Here is a 23,996-nt window from a genome sequence, read left to right on the forward strand (position 1 = left end):
GCAGTAAATCTGTCTTCTCTCCATTCAACATAAGGTAGTTATTGGGCAACCACAGTGCAACAGCCCTCATACAGCCTTTATACAGAGGTTAAAGTTGTCTGAAATGCTCTGAGAGTCTTTAGAGATTGTTAGAGGTCAATTCTAGCTCTTAAGCTAGTAAAGGGGGGGAAAGCCCCTGACCCTTATTGCGTAACAGTCGATCTTTTTAAAGCCAATCTTGCTTAATGGGGTCCATTAGTGACACAAGTCATATCAGATCGCTGCACTTTAGGTTTTATTGGCACCTGGTCAGAAACACTTCTGGTCTTGATCTGTAAGTAAGGTGATCACCAGAACCCCACCTGCTACCGACCAATCTCATTACTTAATTCAATAGTCGAGGTGGTTGGGAGTATGGTACTAAACAGACTCCTGGATTGGGCTGACACTAATGATTTTTTATCCGAGTTGCAATTTGGGTATCAACGAGGCCTTAGTACAGTTTAGCAAGGACTGAACCTGAACCTATTAATCGGGAAATATACCCTGGCCAAACAGGGAAGATTGTTCTTGGCATTCATGGATTTAACCACAGCCTTCGATTGATTAGAACATGACAAATTATGGATAATAATGCCCAAACTAGTTTTTGAAGCACCGCTCCTAGACTTTTTGAGGCAGTTGTACCCTGGCATGAATGCAAGGGTTCATTACGGTGTCAACGGCGAGTGCACTTCATCATCCAACGTAGAGAGAGGGGTAAAACAGGGTTGCATTTTGGCACCCTTTCTATTCACATTTTACATCAAGAAATTGGGGCAGACACTGTTGAATCAGTGTCAGGACTTACCTCAAATTAGTAAACGCCCAATACCCGCCCACAGTTAATGCAGTGCTGATGGCACGCATGCATAGTTGGGGCTACAATGTGTATTGACAAGTTTTACTTCATGCATGCAGAAGCAGGGCTTGCAAGTTAACATATCAAAGACTTTCATAATGAAATGCAAAAAAGGGAGCTCAAAGTGTGGAGACATCTCCATAGATAATAAAAATGTCAAAGCCACCAAGATATTTCCCTACTTAGGCATCCCATTTGACCAGAATGGTGAATGGTGAATGGTTTATGGTCTCAGGCAATTAAATCCAGAAGTTATTGTTTCTGAAAGCTACGGCAGCCTTGGCTAACTTTTCAAGAAAGCTTGGCAAAAGACCGCCCCTAGAGTTAATAAATATATATAAGGCCAAATGTGTAACTACTGCTGCATATGGTGCAGGTGTATGGGGTTACTGTGATTTCCAGCCCCTACAACTAGTAGAGAATGTTTTTTCTATGATTTGTTCTAGATGTTTTGAGTAGTTGTTCCACGTATGTATGCCACGCAGAGTTGGGGCTACCCTATATAATAGACTTATTTAAAATTAAGCCTTTCCTCTTGTGACACAAGATCTGGGTCTTGAAGAAAACTACCCTTAATAGGGATACTATAAGCGATTGTATTAAACTACAACGGGCGCTTAACATACTTTGGTTGAAATGAAATGAAATGAATGAGAATTATATAGCGCACAACTTACCCTGGGGCATCTCAGCGCTTGCTTAGGGAACCCGTCCTGGTATTCCCCTGTGAGATACCCTGGCAGGGTATCCACAAGGTGAAAGCCAGGCATCCCACCGCGAGGGGCCGTTGTGGAGATTAAGCAAGCTTGCCCAGAGTCGCAGAGTGTGAACCCGTGAGTCGAGAAGGCACCGGAGCGAGAATTAACGAGTCCGTGGAATTTTTTGAGCCCAAGACCCGCCGAGGTGGGGAATTGAACCCTGGTCCCTGGCCGAACTCAAGCTCCAGGTCTGCCGCCTCTAACCCCTGAGCCACACTTCTCCACATCAAAGACTACACGAGCGACATAGGCCACCCAGAATATTATTAAGAACCGGAATCCCTAGAACTCAAGAGCAGAAAAGATCTTAAAAGAGATTGCATGACACTTCTTGAGTCAAATAGACTCTCCCCAAATTATGAGGCCAACTGTACATAGTTACCAAATATTATTGACCACTTATGATATACAGCCGTAATTACAAATCATGGAGGGCGCGTGTGACAGATTTGTTTTAACTCGCTCTATGCTTGGTACTTTCTATCGCCAAACAAGTTTTCCTGTAATTAAAATTAACGACAGGTCAAGCCCGCTCTGTAACTGCCCATGTGACGGAATGCCACAGCAAACAACAATCCATGTAGTGCTTTTCTGTAAATTTGACAAAGTTCAGAGAAAGCTTTGGATCCTACTGATCTTAAAGCCACTTGGTCTTAAGTAATGCCACCCAGCGTTTTTATTTCTCCAGCTTTTAGATCAGGACTACATCATGTGGTCTGTGGCAATCTTCTTAAAGAATGTAATTAGATGTAGAAAAATCATCATATTGTGATCAGTTGGTGATGTAAATACGATTGTATTTTATGATAAATTCCTTATCAGTTGAGGCTGAAGATTTTTAATTTTATATATAGGCCTATTACAAACTTAATCATTTTGTATATGACTTCTAGACTTGTAAATAGTATTTATTTTATGTTTGTACTTTACTTTTATGATTTCCACTAAAGAAATTGAAAAAAGTATATTTTGAATTTGAATTGAAACAAGTTTAGCCAGTGGAGACACATAGAGGTTAAAAAACGTGGGGCTCAGGGTTGAACCTTGAGGAAACCCGCATGGCAGCAAGAAGGGCTCAGGGTGTAATAGGTTAATAGATACCTTTTGGGGCCAATTGTAAATAAAAGAGGACAGCAAATTCAGAGCAGTTTTGTTAATGACCAATTCCTGCAGACATCCTGTCAGCAGGGTGGGGGAGATAGTATCAAAGGCAGCGGACAGATCCATCAGGATCAATGACGCTGCCTCCCTGCATCAACAAGACATCTTATGCTGTCCATAGCAACTATTAGAGCTGTTTCAATTCCATGGTTCTTATGGAAGCCATGTTGTGACGTGCCCAACAGACCCTGCTCCTCAGCATATTTCATCAGTGTATGATTAAGGTGTCTCTTCAGATTTTTTGTTGGGACCTGAGGCAGGGATATAGGCCGATAATTCCTAAGATCACTAGGATCTAGATTTGGCTTCTTAAGTAAAGGCTGTATTACTGGCTGTTTCCACATTGGTGGATACTGTCCTGTCATAATTGCAATGCTTTGAATTGCTGTCAGAGGGCTGTTTAGTTAGAGGAGCATTTTGCTGGCTCTGAGAGGTCACCACATGCTGGAATTCCAGCCCAGCTGATTCCTGTTTACTGCATGTGTGGGACGAGGCCCAGCTCTCACACTAAGAAGGGTTGCCTGATCACACTTTACCAGAGGTAATTGGAGAGTTAGATCATTCTACAGGGATTTGGCAGATTCACCCACCCTAGGCACACCATTATACGCAGCACTAAGTAGGAGCACAATATATTAAAATACCTTTCCATCTGCTAGCATATATTGTCTGTAAACAGCAGGATGGTTGAACTGTTCATCTTCTTCAGCATTCTTGTTATGCTAGTAACGTTATCCTGTTTCCTTCTATTGATTATTGCAGCGCACATTTATTTTACACAAGAATCACAATGCTTCAATACATATTGAAACTGCATATTGTGAATTTCTTGTGTACCTCTTTGTGTGTGCATGAGTAACTAGGCAAAAAGGTTCCAGATCTGTTACCACGATTTCCTTGAGGAGTCCTCGTTGTCATGTTCTAAGGTTGCATATTCCTTTTTTTACCTTGTTAGGTTTGGGAATCAGAAGATGCACTGTGAGCTAGCAGGACAAAGGCCAACATATCATGATGGTGTGCACAGATTCAGTCTTGCACAGTCTTGAAGTTTCTGTTGTCCAACAAACGCACAGTTTTTACTGAGAAAGTATAAGCCGTACGACAGAAGGCTTCCAAAAATAAGATAATTGTAAATGCTGAGCTATAATAGTCACTTACTCCATGAATGAAAATCCCTCTCACACTAGTAGAGGAATGGAGCATGAAAGGGAGTACCAACAGCATCAAGTGTAAAACTTTGGTACAAGTGTGGCCTGATCACAACCTGCAGCACATTGTCAATGCAATTGGAGAAGCAAATACATTGTTTAGTGTTCAGATGCCATAATTGAGCACACAGTTAGGTCACATTGAAATTAAAAATAAGTTTATTATAACAAAATATCAGCTACCTACCTGACATAGTACTGTGCACAATGCCCACATAAATTAAATTGGAAATGTAGTTAAAGACCATTGAAAAATATGTGTCTGCTAGAGAATATATCAGAAAGGAAATCATTATGTACTTTGAAAAAAACATCATTAGGATATATGAATCATATTGATTACAAATAAAGGAGGAAGGTCACAATTATCTGTTTATGTCTCTAACATATTTGACTGGTTTCTTCAATCTGGAGGTAAAACAGCTTGTGTTTGATGGAGCCAGTTCAGTTTTCAATTCAAATCCTAATCCAGTAGGACAATATCACACCACAATGTTTCATTTCTTTTTACACTCTTTCATCTAATAAAGCTGCAAGAAGAGTTATTGAATTGTGGTGATGAGAAAAGTAAAGAGAGCTCAATTCTAATAAAAGTGGTAAACAGAAGGAATTGATGACCTTTTACAATAGAAGCCCTAATTTATAGGATTTGAGTAGGAAGAGGCATGAACTATAAAATATCAAGAATTTTCTATGTATTCAGTGTGGAGTCATCTCTTTGCAATCTGCCAGACTGCCACAGAAAACTGTATATTTCTGTAATAGAAAGTAGCTCAGACACTTTAGGTACTGTACAGAAAGAGGTTAAGATGAATAACGTTGTGTGCCAACTGGTCACTGTTTGCTTAACTGACAGTCTTGCCTGACGTGGCGTCTTGGGGACAGGCCCTGTGCTATGATGACGAGGAGTTTTTCACATATCACTGTGATCTTATTTTGTACTGTATCTGACCTTACTGTCTGCAAACCCACCTCATATTCAATATTGCCATCTTAGAGTTGACACAGCATGCATTTTTATAATTTTTCACACAGCAGAGTAAGACAGCTGGCTGCTCTGCGCTGCATGATAGGTAAAAGGCAGAAATGTGCCATATCTATCAAGATATGGCACACTCCTGGTCTCTCCTTGTGCTGACGCACTTGTGGCTATCAGGCACCAGCAAAGCCATCCTTACACCGTGAAGCAACTGTGCCTGCGTTACAAGTAGGATTGTTTTTGAGCCGGGAAGGAATGCCTTCCTGCACAAAAAAATGTATTTGAGGCATTTGAGGCAAAATGCAGCACATGTAGAAAGAGGAAAAAACGAGGAGAAATAAAGATAGTTTTTCTCGTTATGCCTCCCCTGGGAAGGCAGAGCATTTTGACGCATTCCTAAGTCTACTACTCATGGTAAATCTGGGAATACACCAAAATACATGGGTGGATGCATGGGAACACCCATACTCCATTCATGAAATGCCTCTCTGGGGTAGAGCAACCTAAGGCAGCAACTTGCGCTGCTTTGAGTTACTTGAGATTTACAAAGCAGCGCAGGGCGACACAAGGTGACATTACGTAGCTTGGTAAATCTCATCTAGGTTTTGCATCGCCCATGCATTACCTTTGATAATTACTCCCCTTTATGTTTCAGGAAGGAGACAAGCAAAAGAGAATATACTATCAGTGGAAGGCATCTGGCAAATAGGAAACATCTATTCAGCGAGAGCTACAATCTCTAGAATGTCCTACCATCCTTATACTGGAGGAACTGGTTTTCTTACTCAGACCATTGAGAGCATTACACCATATAAAGCTCAATCATACCCGAAACAACTTTCAGCTGCATTCACTTCCAAATACCAAAAAGGTCTGGTAAATCCTAATTCGACTCCCTAGTTATCCGTGACTGTAAACCTCCGATCATCCAATGTATCAAGTCTGGTAAGAAGTACAGCACATGATTGCATAGTTCCTAGTGATATCCAATCCCCTACATATTAGGGCAGTGCTACTGCATGATTTAACTAAGACTTCACTAAGACCCTTAATCTTTCCTTATCGCGTCTGTTCCCTTGCACTGGAAGGCGGCCACGATTAGACCAATTTTTTTTTATTTTTTTAAAATTTTTAAAACCTTTATTGTATCAAAGCACACAGATATTCAGCGTAACATCCCGGAGGCAAGGCAGCATAATATCAGGAGGAGTAAAGTGCAAAACGAATCACATCAGGACATTGCAGGTTGTTTTTTATTTATATAATAACAAAAACCAAGAAAGAAGCGCCAAAGGGCGCATGAGAAAGGCAATGGAAAAAAAGGGAAATGCGTATGAGTCAGTTGGAGGCATCTGAGGTAAGGTAAGAATCTAGAAAAGAACGGAAAGTAGGATGTAGAAGGGGGGGGGGAAGGAAAGCAGGAGAATGACAGTAAGTGTAAAATAGCTGGCGTCATCGGTTACGGTGACAGGGATTCCTCGCGAGGAATAGGCTCTGGTGGTAAGCACAGGTCACCCCTGTAAGCATTCCACGCCCCCCACACCTTGTTCCATGTCTGAGGCCTCCCCCTGGCAGCGTACACCGTCTTCTCTCGTAGCATACACCAGTCCATATTGGTCTTCCATTGCACCACCAGGGGGGCCGTGTTAGAACCCCATTTCTGCGCTATATCTCGCTTAGCAATCATGTTGCCCAGGGTAGCCCAACGAGTCTGCGCCGTGTTGTAGTCATTCGGCTCCCAAATGTTGAGGAGGCACCCCCGCGCCTCCGCTGCCAACCCAACTCCAGTCACTTCCCTCATTACTCGATGTACTCTCTCCCAGTAGGGGGCAATGACAGGGCACTCCCACAAGATATGAATGAAGGTTGCAAGGGCTCCACAGCCACGACGACAAAAGCCATCAGGCGAGAAGCCCATGTGCACAAGCCGGGGGCCGGTAATATACACCCGGTGGAGGATCTTGAACTGCACTAGTCGCAGACGCGAGGAAATGGCGACCTCCTTAGGGGAAGACACAGCACTCTGCCAGTCCTCGTCGTCCAGTTCCATGCCGTCGGCTACCCACTGTTCCCGCAGGCGCTGGAGGAGGTCAACTCTAACATTGATCAGCTTCTTGTAGGACAAAGAAATGGCGCTATCAGGCATATGGCCGTCCAGAATCCTGTCCTCCAAGGGGGAGCTTTCAGGGATGTCACCCTCCTCAGGTCTAGCAGCAGTAAGCGCGTGCTTCAGTTGGGCGTAGCGGAAAAACTCTGATTCACCCAAGTGGTATTCAGCCTGTAGTTGGGGAAAAGTCTTAACCTCTCCTTTAGCTACCATGTCTTCCACCCTGGAGATACCTATAAGGTCCCACTTATCAAAGCCCTTGGTGTGCCATAGCTTGCCTAGGATATCGGAGTCATACAGAGGGGTGAATCTCGTCAGTCTGCCCTGCCAGCCCTGGATCTTGGTAATCGTCCGCCACGTGTGGACCGCTGCCTTGGTCGGGCCCGTAAGACGCCGGTCAAAGGACCTGGAGTACAGGGCGCGGTAGTAGTTGCCTCCACGCAAAAGCCACCTGTCCATAGCGTAACCCGGACTGTCCGCGGGGCCATAAAGGCCATGGTTGATAGCAGTAAGTTGGGAAGACCAGTAGTACCGCCGTACGTCTGGTAGAGCGATGCCCCCGTCATACCACAGCAATGTAAGCTTCTGGATGGCGACGCGAGGCCGACCCTCCCAGAGCAGGGCACGCTGCAGGCTCTCAACCTCTCTAAAATAGCGAGCCGGAACAAGGTCCTGGGTATTTTGCAAAGCATACAGAAACCTGGGCAGGGACATCATTTTGAACAATGCCGCCCGGCCCAGGAGAGAAAGCGGAAGCTTGCGCCAACTATCAACGTCCCTCCGCAGTCGTTGAAGAGGAGGGAGTAGGTTGTGGTCATACCGCACCTTAGGACTACCCGATATGTAGATTCCCAGGTATTTAAAACCTTGCCCGGCAAGCTGTATATTGCAGCCCCTAGGGAGGCGCGGCGTGTCTCCTTTGAGAATGTAAAGGGAGGACTTGGCCCAGTTGATGATCAGGCCCGAGTAGCGCCCAAACAGCCGGAGTACGTCGCACGCCACAATAAGCGACCTACAGGGAGAGGTAAGATAAAGCAGGATGTCGTCCGCATATAGGGAGACCCTATCCTCAAAACCCGGGGCCCAGGTGATTCCATGCAGGTCAGGGTGCGAGCGTAACGTGGCCGCAAGTGGTTCCAGGGCCAACGCAAACAGGAGTGGCGACAGGGGGCAGCCCTGTCTAGTACCACGATGAAGCGCAAAGGAAGCCGACATGCGACCGTTAACTGTGACAGCAGCCAGCGGGCACGCATAAAGAAGCTGCACCCAGCCCAGGAAGCCCGGTCCAAACCCAAACTTTGCTAACACCGCCCAAAGGTAGCTCCACTCCAGGGAGTCAAAGGCCATTGTGGCATCAAGGGAAGCAAGTACCGCCGGTTCCTCCAGGGCGTGAGCTCTGGCCATGACACCATGTAGCCGTCGCAAGTTGAGGGCAGTGTTGCGGTGGGGAATAAAACCTGATTGGTCCGGGTGTACCAAGTCGCTGATGACTCCAACCAGCCGATTTGCAAGCAGCTTAGCCAGGATCTTGGGTTCCGCGTTGAGGAGAGAGATAGGACGGTAGGATCTACAAACGTCCCTCGGCTTGCCTTCCTTGTGAATGACCACTATGGTGGCCAGTCGTTGATCCAAGGGGAGGACACCCTCCTCCCGAGCCCGCAGGAACATAGCTCTCAGATGAGGAGAGACCACGTCCGGTCTAATCTTATATAACTCGGCCGGTATGCCATTGGGGCCGGTAGCTTTACCCGACCGCAGGGCGCGGATTGCTAAGGCAATCTCGTCCGCGGTAATATCTCGGTCCATATCAGCACGTTCCTCGTCCGAAAGACAGGGGAGGTCAATCGTCGAGAGAAACTCGGCTGAATCAGCCTCAGAGCGGTCTGAACCAGAGGTATAGACACCTCGGAAGTAATCCGCAAAAGACTCGGCAATAGCACTCGGGTCCGTGACCGCCACTCCGTCCTCGCCCAGGATCTCCGGAACTACCCTGCTGGCCATCTCGCGCCTGTCCAACCAGGCCAACAACTTACCGGCCTTATCCCCAACGTCATAAATGCGGCCCTGCTGTTCCTTGGCCAAAACTAGGGCGGCATTCGTAGCAAGATCGTGGTACTCCAACTGTTTCAGGGAGAGGTCGTGTAAAAGAGAAGGGTCTGGCTCAGGCCCCAGACGGGACTCGAGATCCAGGACTTCTTCCTCAATATGCACAAGGTCGGCATCACAAGTTCGCTTAGCCTCCGCGATGAGAGCTAGGGCCTCACCCCGCAACACAGTCTTGAATGCCTCCCACAGGGTGACCGCCGAGCCAACCGAGCCAATATTTTCGGAAAAATACAAGTCGATGGCCTTGGCTAGGAGTGCACGCGTCTTGTGGTTGCGGAAATACCAAGGATTCACCGCCACCGGACGGCTGGACAGGACGATACCAAAGTCGAACGAGACCCACAACGGAGAGTGATCAGAAACGCCTCGCGCCAAAAAACGGGCCTCAGACACGGCAGGCGAATGTGCCGCCAGGGTAAGGACATAATCTATACGGGACAGACTCCCGTGAGCACTGGAGAGGAAGGAAAAATGGCGGAGCGCGGGATGCAGCAGTCGCCAGCTATCACCAGACCCATGGAGTCGAGAAAGGTCGGCAGCCACATTTGGGAACTCCGGAGGTCCCTCGGCGGTTGGCGATCAAGGGTGCCAGAGCAGACTGAGTTGAGATCACCCCCCAGGATCAGTAAGCCCGCAGGCAGGGACAAGATGGCGCCACCAAGGTCTTGAAAGGTGCTGGATTGGAGGCCCGGGGGAACATAAACCGAAAGCAGCGCTAAGGAGCGCCCCTCCCACCTTCCCGCAACCGCGGCGTAGCGTCCCCTATCATCAAGCACAGTGACGTCTATTTCAAGGGGAAGGGACGCACGCACAAGGATGCCCGCCCCCAGGGAACCCGAGGAGAACCCAGAATGGGCAACCATTTTGTAGCCCTTACGATTTAGGGCCTTGCAGGAGTTTCCCACCAAATGCGTCTCTTGCAGAAGTACAACATCGGGCATATGTCTCTTTATTAACTGGATTACCACCCCTCTCTTAACTCAGTCACCCAACCCATTAACATTCCAGCTAAGCACTTTTAAATTCCTACCCCCCATCATCCAACAACCCACCCCATCCGACCCCAACCAACTCAATCATCAAGTAAACAATAAAAAGCACAATCCATTGCCTCAAGAAAGAGAAAGAGAAAGAACAAACTAACAAATAAACTTGCATAATTACACCCCCCACCCTGCACCCCTGCATATGACTGAAAAGCCCCCCCAACCAGCAGTGTGCCTGTCGCCCCATAACTACTCTACAAGAAGAGACCCAGAGGAGTAAGGAATCTCCGCGAACACCCCCCGCCACCCTCCATGTACAGACAGGAAAGTCAACAGGGTAAAATAAGGCAAGATCCGATAGTCATAAGAGGCAGAAATAACAAACGATGAATCACCCACTATAGAGCCAAATCTCATAGGTCCGGGCCACCAGCAGCACCACCTTCATGTTCATCCTGAGCGTCTCGGCGCGGCGATAAAGTGTCCAGCCAGTCACTTACATTTTCAGCAAAGTCAAAAAAGAGGGCACGGCCCTCATGTTCGATACGGAGCTTGGCAGGGAACATCATGGAATATTTGAACCCCAAGTCCCGTAGTCGTCGCTTCACCCCGGCGTAGCTCTGGCGCTGTCGCTGTACCGTCCTGGTGAAGTCCGGATAGAAATGGACGACGGCGTTCTGAAATTTAAGCGGTCCATGTCGTCTGGAAGCCTGCAGGACCGCGTCTCTGTCTCGGAAATTGAGCAACCGGGCCACGATGGGTCTAGGCGCCACGCCCGACTTCGGCGGGCCGCCCGGCACTCGGTGAGCTCGCTCCACCGAGAAAAAGTTGCTAAGGCCAGGCGGTGCCAGATGGGTCTTGATCAGGTCTTCGACGAGGAGGTCCGTCGCCGCCTCTTCTGAACCCTCCGGTACCCCGACAATGCGGACGTTCTGCCGCCTGGCACGGTTCTCAAAGTCCTCCAACCGCCCTGAGAATCGTTCCGCGGTCCTCTGCAGGTTCCGGACCTCTGTCTGTAGGTCCGAGACGTCGGCCGTCAGGCTGGATGTCTTAATGTCCAGGTTCTTGACTCGATCGTTAGTTTTGCCCAAATCGGCTCAGTCAGGTCGACGGCCATAGTGTCCACTTTATGTGTAAGGACTTCATGCTGTTGCTGCATGTCCGCCCGGAAACTAGTGATGGCCCCCATGATGTCGCTCAGGGTAGGCTCCGAGCCGTCCAGCGAGCCCGAGGACGGGAGGTTCTTGGCAGAGGGTCCGGTAACAGGTGGCGTCTTTGGCTGGGTATAGCGCTCAATCCTGTTCTGCTGCTGCTGTGTTTTGCCGCGGACGCCTTTGCCCGATGTCTTGTCGGGGTCCCCTCTGCCCGCCATGTTAGGTCCGATGGGGACAAAGGGCTGTGCCAGGCAAACCCGAGCCCAATGAGCCGGAGATCTTGTCCGGGCCGGACTGCAGGAGGCCGTCTCCGGAACGCACTGTGAGAAACAACACCCCACCGGTGAAGACGACAGGCAGGCACTCCGCAGGTCGGTCGTGCGTAGTGACGGAGTCCGGAGAGACAATGGCACTGCGCTGGCACGGAGTCCCACTCGACGTAGCTCAGCGTAGGGAACACCGATTCGCGATCTGAAAACGGTTCTCGCCTCAGTGGACCATCAGCAACAAAAATCCACCCTCGTGGATCAGGATTTCAGGCAGGATAGTTGCGGAGGATCGGAAGGTCCGCGGAGCTCCGAGCTTACGCGGCCATCTTGGTTGCCCGCGAAGCTCCTCCTCCGATTAGACCAATTTTAAAGAAACTCTCGGCCGACCCTAAACAACTCTCTAATTACCGGCCTATTTCACTCCTGCCACTATTTGGAAAGATCATGGAATCCTTGATAAACAAACAACTAGGCAGATATCTAGAGACAAACAAACTCCTAGATCCACCTTAATCAGGATTCAGGGCATTTCATAGTACAGAGACTGCCTTAATTGAGATAGTAGATAATGTCAGGATGACTCTCCATGCAGGACAATCTGCCATATTGGTCCTACTCGACTTGTCGGCCGCCTTCGACACCATCTCGCACCACATTCTTTTAGAATGTCTTGCAGACATTGGTGTTGAAGGCTCAGCCTTACTTTGGATCAAAAGTTATCTGACCGAAAGGCGATCAAAGGTCCAATTAGGAGCATACACTTCTAGTTACCAGGAAAACGACAGAGGTGTCCCCCAGGGATCAATACTGATCCCTACGCTCTTTAACATATAGTAATCAGAGCTCACGGTTTTGAAACCGTGTCGTACACTGACGACACTCAGCTACTGATCACCACAGGCCCAGATCCTAATGAAACCAAATTGAGATTCCAAAAGTGCATGGTTTCAATACATGATTGGATGACCAACAACTTTTTGATGCTGAATGCTGGCAGAACGGAGATTGAGCTCTTCGGAATGCTGACAAACTCTGGACAGATGAATGGTGGCCACCGACACTTGGACCTTGCCCCTCTCCCAAGTCCTCAGTCAGGAATCTAGGGGTGACAATCGACAACAGGCTCTCCATGACCGAACATGTCAACAAAATAGTGCACACTAGCTTTGGACTGATGCGCAGCCTGAGGAAAATATTCAAATGGATCCCCCTTCCGTCCCGCATGCCCTTAGTCCAAGGCTTAATCATCAGCCGTATGGATTATGGAAATGCTCTGCTGGCTTCCATAAATGAAAACCTCCTGGCAAAACACAAGGTACTGCAAAACACAGCAGCCAGAATGGGTCTTAATCTTCCCCCCCGCATCCCATTGGTGCCCAGCCTCAAGACCCTGCACTGGCTCCCTATAAGGAAACGCATAAAATTCAAATGATGCTGCTTACTCCATAAAACTATCTATGGACAAGGACCGAAATATCTAGAAAAAAAAACTAAATTCCACAGTTCGGTCAGAACTCTCAGATCCTCCAGCAAGCTGCTTCTAACCACTCCCAAAGTTCGCACAGTTAGAAACGGTGACAGGGCCTTTTCCAAAAGAGCCCCTGAAACCTCGAACGCCCTACCCCAACACATCAGGACAAAACCCAACCATCTGAGATTCTGAAGAAACCTAAAAACCTGGCTTTTCTAATCATCTGATCACTGTCCCTGCTTTTGAGGTTCTGCAGGCGCTCTGTAACCTTAGGGTGATTTATGCGCTATATAAATACACATACAAATACAACATACAAATACAAAATGATGCTTCTTCATACCCTGAAATTATGCTGTGAGGAAGTAGATGGTTTGCGACGGCACTCACAATGGCAAAAATCAGAATATTAAGATTGTGAAAGTCGGATAAATGTCCAAGGCTCAGACCTGGGGGCAGGAGATATACCACATTTTATCATATATTCAAATTATCTACAAGCCCAACAGACAGAGTGATACTTTTGGGAAGACTCTCTGACCAATTGTAGATGACACACTCCTGCAGACAGAATTTTTATACTCCATATGGGAAAAGGGGGACAGGCTGAAATTATCCAGACATCTCGAATAAGGAGTGCTGATTGTATTCGTTTTTCATTTTATTCTTGTTTTATTCTTTGCCTTTTCTCTTTTTCAAGTCTTCTGTCATCCTAGTTGTAAAATCTTCTTAAAATTTGGTTTAGGGATGAATTGTCAGGGTTTGCACAGAAAACTCCCCTGAATGGAGATGGGCATGTATCCCTGTATCTGGACTGCTAGTGCTGACTGTTGTTGTCATGGGCAAATACAGATCATGCCTGTTCGCCAGGACATAGGCCTTTCTGATGAATTGCTCTCTTTTTGGACCGGGAGGTGCACCCGAAGTGCTATGCTTATAGTGGTGAAAGGCCCCTGCCATTGCCAGGAGCTAAGCAGCCCAAGAGCGGTGGGGGCAGAATACTGTGCAGTGATCAGGTGGAGTGAACAGCCACCCAAACTGTTTGAAGCTCTGCATGCTGAGCAGACCTTTCTAACATCTTTGCTGAGCTATTTACTGAGACCTATTAATTTTCCCTCGCTAGAATCTATGCTATATTTTCTGAGACTCCACTGAATTTCTGAACTTTTCTTTATGAGAAGTGCTAATTGAATTGCTTACAAATTTGGCTTTCACCTCTTGAATTCAAACTCTTTATCAGTTCTAGATATTTTTCACATCTTAATGTTTTGATTAGGGACTCTACTTTAATGGAGTGAGCTTTATGCTATGTGTTCTGTGTTGTATTGAGAATAAATGTTGATGCCTAATGGAGAAATACTTACTAAAGATTTGGATACAACCCTTTGAATACACATTAAATCTCATCATTTAATCCTCATAATAGGCTATTAAACCAAGGTGAGTAATTTGATTTTTGATTTGCAGCTTCTGATTAATTCTTACCTGTTTCAAAGGATCAGAGGCTCTGGCCCAGTGACAGCAGGGACTTTATTTTCAGGCATGCTGAGAGAAAGTTACTAAATAGTACACCAAATATTTATTAAAGTTTCTTCTCCCGCAAGTGTATATGTACCTGTGAATGGTACAATACAGTGATGATACAGTGCTGTGCACATCGTGTATGTTATGTGCACGTGCTGGGAGAATATGTGCCTATAAATGGTACAATACATGGAAGATGAAGTGACGTGCAGTGCGTGTATTTTCTACACATTTACTCCGTGTATGGGTGCCTATGACTTATACAATACATGTAACATTCTGGTTTCCATTTTAGAGACCTAGGGCTAACTGGAGGAACATGAGAAGGTAAGGAAATCCCCCAAAACACATTTGTGGCTTTGATGCATTCCTGTGAGCGGGGTGGGATATACTGGAGGAAGGGAGAGCCAGGCTTTTCAGTACACTTCAAAGGGTGCTCCTTGATTCAAAGAGAGGTCACAGGTAAAGGGCCTTGGCAGATCTCAGGAAGGAGATGGGGCTAATAAGAAAATCATAAAGATTAGGGCTATGGCCCTGGGTAAAACCTAGGATACACATATCACTGTGGCTGACATCCAGGTTTGAACCTCTGGTCACTCCCTTGGCATGTATTGTGGGACTTTCAGATTTGCAATCGCTCCTGCTATGACAAACTGCCTTCTGGAGTGTCGAGTGAGGGTAGTGACTCCCGTATAGAAGGTAGGGCCACCAGGAAAAACTCAAGGAGTGTGGTTTGGTTGAGACCGTCGTTGAGAGGAAAATGCCGCTGTAGTAACCTGTGCTGGCACAATCCACGACTGAGGATCAGCACCAGGAGCATCCCATCCCCCCACAGACCCCTGTGGGGAGAACCTAAGGAAAGTTAGCAGCATGGGAGGAACATCTTGAAATCCCCAGCCACTGCCATCGCAGGACCGCATGTGAGAAACTCGATGACACCCAACCTCACCCTCCGCAAGTCTGCAAGTGCTTTACTTATCAGAGACAGCAGCTGTAAACTCAATGCCCATGAGGGGGGAGGGGGCTTTTTGAGACTCCTGTTTTGTCGGTCCTGCTGGTGTGGGTAAGACTGATTTGCCTCAGGAAGCCAACTATACTGGTACAGTCACATATACTCCCTAGGCTAGATTCTGGAAGCTCCTTGATTAGCGCCGTTCGAAAAATTCATATTTCACCACTAAAGGCGAGTTCAGGAAGATACTTTCACCACATAACCCTCCTTCTCAATACTTTAGAATGTATTCCAATGAAGGACAAGAGTATTTACAAACTGGCCTAATAAAGTAGCATGCCTAGGTCACCAGAGTACTTTATCCAAAATCTTTCTCATACTGGAGGTACTTATACCATTCCCAGTCTAACACAGACAAAAAAAACAATTACAATTCTAGTCGGGGTGTACCTAAACTTTAAATCTCTCCTCTGTTATTAGGGTTGGTCGTAGTTTGCGAAGTCACTTCGCACTATGCGAGCTACGCATAGAACTACGCGAACTGCGTAGTAGCATTTTCGCAATGTGCAAGATGCCGTTTTCAATGATTGCACAGTGCGGACAAGCATCCAGCACTGTGCAATCATTGAAAACTGCATCTTGCACAGTGCGAGCTGTAGTTTTCTGCCGCTCGAGGAGATTTTTACTCGAGCAGCAGCTTTCTCAACGCGGACTGGTAGTTTCTCATCACAAGCGGTCGCGAGCATATGCGACCACTCTCAATGAGAAACAAGACCTCCCCGCGTTGATGAAAAAGTCTCGCCAAGATGTCATTTTTCTTGCTCGCAGTCGCCAACTTGACATTGAGGACCGGGAGAAAGCAAAAAATGACCGCTGCACTACGCTACGCATGTTCGCACTGTGCTACGTGCAGTTCGCGTAGTGCAAAGTTGCGCAAACTTCACAAACTACGCAAGCGTAGCGTAGTGCTTTGCCCAGGTCTATCTGTTATGTCTCTCTGTCACTCCCTATCTTGATTGCATGCAATTTGTCTGTGGACTCTACTCGCTCTTATTTTGTTCTCCAAAAAGCTTCCAATCCAGTTCCGAAAACAGAATCTGTGTTAAATCAGAATTGATTGTAGCATTTATTTGTTTGTAACCCATTTTCTTGTCTGTTTTATTGTGTTGCTTTGTGCCACATAATAGTGCCACTGAGTTTTGATGTTGTGGTAGTGGGGCGGTTTACTGTCATTGCATTGTTATTGTGTTGTTGTGCAGTTGTTGGTGTGTGTTCTGTTTTCTCTTGTGTTGCATGCAGTTTTGTTGTATTATTTTGCTTTGAGTCGTGTTCTGTATTATGGTCTGTAGTTACTTTCAAAATGTAAACAAATGCTTCCAGATATCTAGCTATAACCAGCACATTCCTTTAAAATGTCATTGGCGAACAACTATTTCCCACTGTCTAAGACTGTAACATATTCAGTGTCCTAGCTCGGAGCTATTGAAGACACCAGTCATCCTAATACTGGGGAAAAACAATGCCTTAAATTGGCAGCTCCTGTGCTTACTTGCGGTGATCCTGTCCCATGTCTTAAAATAGCACTCCCAGAGCGCACTTTGTGTGATAGGACAGCACCAGTTTTAATGCCACCCAAGACTTCAATTTTGTAATAAGCTACATGCAGTTTCCTGTAATTTAATTTCTGCCAACCATCTCTGTTTTCATTATGGAAACACAATTATTACTACAATTTTCCACCTTCACCTAATTGCCCGGAGCACGAGCTGACATTTCCAGCCACATGCACAATGAATGCAGAATAAAAAGATGTTCTATTGTACCAACAAATATCCAAACTGCGTCCAGGAATTAAAAGGCTGACGAAATGGGGAGCTTATAATTGTAATTTATGGTACACTCTCCCTCTCAGACACATCATTTTTTCGCTCTATCCTGGCCTAAGTGTTTTGGGGATTTGCAAGTATCTATAATAAGGAACAGGGCATGATTTAAACATGAACTTGTTTCTGGCTTACATTTTGTTGTTGGGAAAGCAGATTTCATTAAAATATTGACAACTGCACTAGAGCGTCTTGAGCAGTATGCAGAGTACCTCTGCTCATTAGGTCCATCTTTTTTTTAAAAGAAAGCACTTCTAAAACTGCTGGTTTTAGATATATATGTATCACCTAGGCTGCTATGAAATGTCCTGCTTGCCGGCATAGTGTGCACTTCTAATGGCGAATTGGGAAACTCACAGTGGCTCATGAAAGCTTGAGTAAGGTGACAGCAAACAATTGTTTATTACCCAGGCTGTGTGTGGGTGGGAGGGAGGGAGATGTGCATGAGGTTCAGAGGTGTACTCATCTCGGTGCAGAGCAGGAATATCAACGGGGAAATATCGTGGAACAAAAATATCGTTTGGAAGAAATATCGACCACAAAAATATAAATGACAAGAATATCGACTGACAGGTAGGTAAGTAATATCGATTACAAAAATATTGTTTTAATAAATATCGTTTACAAAAATATAGTTTACTAAAATATCGATTTTTTAATAATGTTATGTACTTTAGTGTTTTTATTAAGAATTGTTTGTCATTTTATTATATGTTGTAGAATGTTTCTACTTATTAATTTATTTTAAGTTTAATTTTGCGTTATTAGTTCCTTAGCGGGTTGTGGGTTTTTTAGGAGAACAGGGTGGGAAGTAATTTAATTATGTAAAAATAATTTATTAATTAATGTGCTAATTTAATAATTAATTATAGTTCAATCATTAGTTGTTAATTAATTTCAATTAGTTAATTAATAATTAGGTATGTTAATTGTTTAATTTATTTTAGGTGTGTGTTGTGGTGTTTATATATGTAAATGGTGTGAAGGGGTAAGTAATGATTTTTTTTTGATTAATTATTAAATAGTTTAAAATTAATTTCTATTAATTATTTAGTAATTATTCATTGTAATTGTGTAATTAATTTTAGGTGTGCGTTGTGGTGTATACATGTGTAAATTGTGTTAAAGCTGGTAAGTAATTAATAGTTTATTTAATAAATAATAAAAAAGTCATTTTAAATAATTAAGTAGTAATTATTGATTGCAATTGTGTACCTAATTTTAGGTGTGTGATGTGATGTATATATGTGTTAATGGTGTGAAAGCTGGTAAGTAATTAATTGTTTGATTAATAAATAATAAAACATTTGTTTTAAATAATTAATTAGTAATTATTAATTGTAATTGTGTAATTAATTTTAGGTATGTGTTGTGGTGTATATATGTGTATATGGTGTGAAAGCTGGTAATTAATTAATTGTTTAATTAATAAATAATAAACTAATTTTAAATAATGAATTAATAATTATTAATTGTAAGTGTGTAATTAATGTTAGGTGTGTGTTGTGATGTTTGTATGTGTAAATGGTGTGAAAGCTGGTAAGTAATTAATTTTGTAATTCATAAATAATACAAAATTAATTTTCGTTAATTAATTAGTAAATATTAAATGTAATTGTGTAATTAATTTTAGGTATTTGTTGTGGATTTTATAGTGCTAAATAATTTTTATTTTTATCCTTGTTAATAATAATATATTTATATTTATATATTAATTATGTTAAAATTAGAAATTACATTTATTGAAAATGCTGATATTTTAATTTTTTATTGTTTTGGGTTCCTGCGCTTTCCCTACTGTTGCACTCATCGGAGTGGGAATAGTAATTTTTACCCCGACGCTATCCAGCGCTTTCCCTACTGTTACACTCAATGGAGTGGGAATAGTAATTTTTACCCCTACGCTATTAAGCGCTTTCCGTACTGTTGCAATCTCTGGAGTGGGAATAGTCAATTTTACCCCTATGCTATCCAGCGCTTTCCCTACTGTTACACTCACTGGAGTGGGAATAGTAATTTTTACATCTACGTTATCCAGCGGTTTCCCTACTGTTGCACTCTCTGGAGTGGGAATAGTCAATTTTACCCCTATGCTATCCAGCGTTTTCCCTACTGTTGCACTCACTGAAATGAAAAATGAAATGAAAAATTGCACTTGTATAGCGCGTAACTACCCGGAGGCCTCGTAGCTCTTTAGACTGATTGCTAGTGGCGGGCTCAAGGTAGATCAACACGCTTTTGCAAACAAGTGCGTTTTTAAAGCCTTTCTGAAGGACATGCGGTTATTGTTCTCTCGGAGGCAAAGGGGAAGGGAATTCCAAAGTTTGGCCGCGGTATGAGAAAAGGAACGACCACCCCAGCGAGCTTTGTTAATTTTGGTGGTGGTTACAAGCTGTAGAGAGCTAGAGCGTAAGGCTCTGGACGGTGCGTAGGGAGTAGCTATGGGGTCCAGAATTGCCGGGCCTGTGTGATGAAATGATTTGTGCACAATGCACATGGCCTTGAACTGTACTCTGGCCGTTACTGGGAGCCAGTGAAGTTCTTTCAGAGCTTTCTTAACTGACTGTCAGCGGGGGATGTTATACAGTAGACGGGCAGCACAGTTTTGTGTGACTTGAAGCCTGTGGGTCACTGCTGCCGGGGCTCCCATATAAAGGGCATTCCCATAGTCCAGGCGGGAGAGGATCAGGGCCTGGACCATGATCCTCCTGGCCTGGAATGGGAGCAGAGGAAGCACCTTACGAAGCATTTTCATCATCCCGATGCAGGTGGAGGCGGTTTTGGTGGCTTGGGCTGAAAAATCAAGTGCTTTATCCAGCCAGATTCCGAGGCTCTTAATCTGGGGTTTGGGAGGAGGAGGCGGGCCAAGAGATGGAGGCCAGATGGATGCATGGGCAGATGGAAAGGGGTTGCCCAGCAGCATGATATCTGTTTTCTCCCCATTGAGCTTAAGATATGAGGATTGCATCCATCTGGCAACAGCCTCTAGACAAGGACCTAAGGTGGAAGACGATCCCTCGGAGTGGTCAAGAGAGACCACCAGTTGGGTGTCGTCTGCGTAGGTAACAATACGCACACCAAAGGGATGGACTATCCTCTCTAGGGGTTCCATATAGGCATTAAAAAGGGTGGGGCTCAGGGAAGAGCCCTGGGGTACCCCACAACTAAGTGGATGCTTAGGGGAGACAGACTAGCCCTCAAACACCTGGAAGAATCTATCACCCAGGAAGGAGGTTAGCCATTCCAGGGCCGTGCCCGACACGCCCAAACCACTCAGTCGTTGTAATAATGTGGAGTGGTTGACCGTGTCGAACGCGGCACTTAGGTCAAGTAGTATGATGGCAGCCTTGCCTCCCTGGTCCAGCACAGCTCTAGCTTCTTCCGTCACCGCCAAAAGAGCGGTTTCGGTTCCGTGCTGAGGGCGGAACCCTGTCTGAGAGGCACGGAGCAGACTATTGGACTCAAGATAGTCCGCTAAGATGTTGTTGACGTGCCTCTCAAGCAGTTTGCTCATCCATGGAAGTAAGGAGATGGGGTGATAGTTGGCCAAGTTGTTCTGGTCCAATGTAGGCTTTTTCAACAAAGCTTTAACCATTGCACACTTCCATGGGGGCGGAACGGTTTTGGAAGCAATGGAGGCATTAAGGACATCTAAGATGACAGGACGAATAACGTCACTCACTGGAGTGGGAATAGTAATTTTTACCCCTACGCTATCCAGCGCTTTCCCTACTGTTGCAGTCACTGGAGTGGGAAAAGTAATTTTTACCCCTACCCTATCCAGTGCTTTCTCTACTGTTGCACTCACTGGAGTGGGAATAGTAATTTTTACCCCTACGCTATCCAGCGCTTTCCCTACTGTTGCACTCTCTGGAGTGGGAATAGCAATTTTTACCCCTTCGCTACCCAGCGCTTTCCCTACTGTTGCACTTACTGGAGTGGGAATAGTAATTTTTACCCCTACGCTATCCAGCGCTTTCCCTACTGTTGCACTCTCTGGAGTGGGAACAGTAATTTTTTTATCCCTACGCTATCCAGCACTTTCCCTACTTTTGCACTCACTGGAGTGGGAATAGTAATGTTTACCCCTACGCTATCCAGCGCTTTCCCTACTGTAGTACTCGCTGGAGTGGGAATAGTAATTTTTACCCCTAGGCTATCCAGCGTTTTCCCTACTGCTGCACTCACTGGAGTGGGAATAGTAATTTTTACCCTCCTGCTATCTAATGTTTAAACTATTAATGTTTTTATTTTGTTATTAAATGTATGTATTTTTTTTAATAGTTTAATGTGTTAATTAAATATAGAATATATTAAATGTTTTTATTTATTTATAATTCATTATTTATATATGTTTTTATTTTATTTTTATATAATTAATAAAGTTTATACATTAAATAAAGATAATAGTTAATAACATGTATTCAAGTAAATATATGTATATGTACACGTTTTTGAATTTATATTAATTAAATTTTGTTTATTTGTTATAATTAGTTAAAATATATTAAAATTAATTTATTTTTGTTAATAATAATAATATTATTTAATTAATTTAATTTAAGTTATGTTATTTTTTAAATTCGATATTTGTTACATCTATATTTTTTACATCGATATTTTTGAGGCAATATAACTGTACTTACCTTTTTAAGTATAGGGAGGCGACATTTTTGTTATCGATATTTTTACATCGATTTTCTTTTTCATCTATATTTTTGATATCGATATTTTACCATGTATCCACTCATCTCATCCATGTGTGAATTTGAAGTGGAAAGGAGTGAGAGACAGAATGCTTATTTATGCATTAGATGCTAACCACTAACTGGATATATAAGTTGCTTGTGTGCAATGGGGATTTATTTTATTGTAGAGTATGTATGGAAGAGATTGCTCACACTATGGGGGTCATTAGGATGGCGGGCGGATTGCCCCCGCCAGGCTGGCGGTAGCCGCCGCCGGCCTGGCGGGGGCAATCTGCCCGCCATCCTCACACAAATGACCCCTGCCATATTAGGATGGCGGGGGGGACTGCGGCGGACGGAAAGACCATCCGCCGCTTTTCCGCCCCGGTCGCAGGGCGATGGGGTGGAAAAGGTTTAATATGGTGGCGGTGTCTATCACATGGGCTTCTGTAGATGCCTTTCCGTGGCAGCGATGCCGCCACAGAAAGGCATGCGGTCTTCACTTTGGGGGCCCCCTGTGGGCCCCCAGAGTAAAGGAGAGGTGGGGGTGCACACGGGGGGGTACCCTCTGCATTTTCATAAACAAAGTGGCAGGCACCGCCCGGTGCCTGCCGCATTGCGTATGCAAATGCATACGTGCATTTTTAGGATTGTGGCGGGCGGTGCTGAGAGCACCGTCCGCCACAATGCTAAAAATGCAGGATGCGCCCACCACAGTGGCGGGCGCATCCTAATGCCCGCCACGGGACCCCCGCCCTTATGGCGGGCAGTCCCAATCACCGATAGGATGGCGGGCGGACCAAGTCCGCCTGCCATCCTAATGACCCCCTATGTTGTAGAAAGCATGTAGCTGCACCTAACCATTAGTTTTGGAGAGGTCAGAGAAAACTTGGTTGTGCATGTGGATACCTAACATCTTTGAAATGGTCATATTGTATAGTTTAACCACGTTGAGTATGGGTTTAGAGATGTGCACATAGATGAAGGTTGCTACCAAGGATAGATGCAGTCATTCATCAACTGTAGTACATGCTCCGGAGTACAGAGTGTAGGGCCAGAGTAGTATCCTCACAGCACTGGGCATGCAATCAGCCATGGTATATGCTGTGAAGAGGCCACTCAAGAGGGGCAGGGAGAATGGAAAAACCTCTAATAATGAGGATTATACAACCAGCAAATAAATGTGTTCCTGAGGAGTTTGTCAGGAGTGGCATGGTGTGATCCATAAAAAGAGTCATCATACAGGCAGCCATTGTCTGTGTGCTGAAAAGTTTACCCGGGAGTGGCAGAGGCGTAATCCTAGGGAATAGACATTACACAGCCAGTCGTAATATATATACTCTGGCATTATATAACCAGCTGTAGCATGTCAAGTCAATAAATTTATATAGCGCGCTACATACCCAGAGGGTCTCAAGGCGCTTGAAGAAGGATGGGGAATTACTTGTCAAATAACCACGTTTTAAGTTGCTTTCTGAATGCTAGGTGGTTCTGAGTGAGGCGAAGGTGAGTGGGAAGTGAGTTCCAGGTTTTAGCTGCCAGGTAGGAGAAGGATCTACCTCCCATGGTGGTTTTGTTGATGCAAGGTACAGTGGCACGGGCTTGGTTGGAGGATCGTAGCTGGCGGGGGGGGGAGTAGAAGGACAGTCGTGTGTTGAGGCATTCAGGTCCGATTTCGTAGAGTGCTTTGTGTGCGTGGGTAAGGAGCCGGAAAGTAATCCTCTTATTGATGGGGAGCCAGTGGAGGTTTTTCAGGTGACCAGAGATGTGTTCTTTACGCGGGATGTCTAATATGAGCCTGGCTGAAGCGTTCTGGATGCGTTGGAGTTTTTTCTGGAGTTTTGCGGTGGTACCGGCATAGAGGGTGTTT

The sequence above is a fragment of the Lissotriton vulgaris genome, chromosome 3_2, assembly GCF_964263255.1.
Source record: "Lissotriton vulgaris chromosome 3_2, aLisVul1.2, whole genome shotgun sequence".
Taxonomy (NCBI): Eukaryota; Metazoa; Chordata; class Amphibia; order Caudata; family Salamandridae; genus Lissotriton; species Lissotriton vulgaris.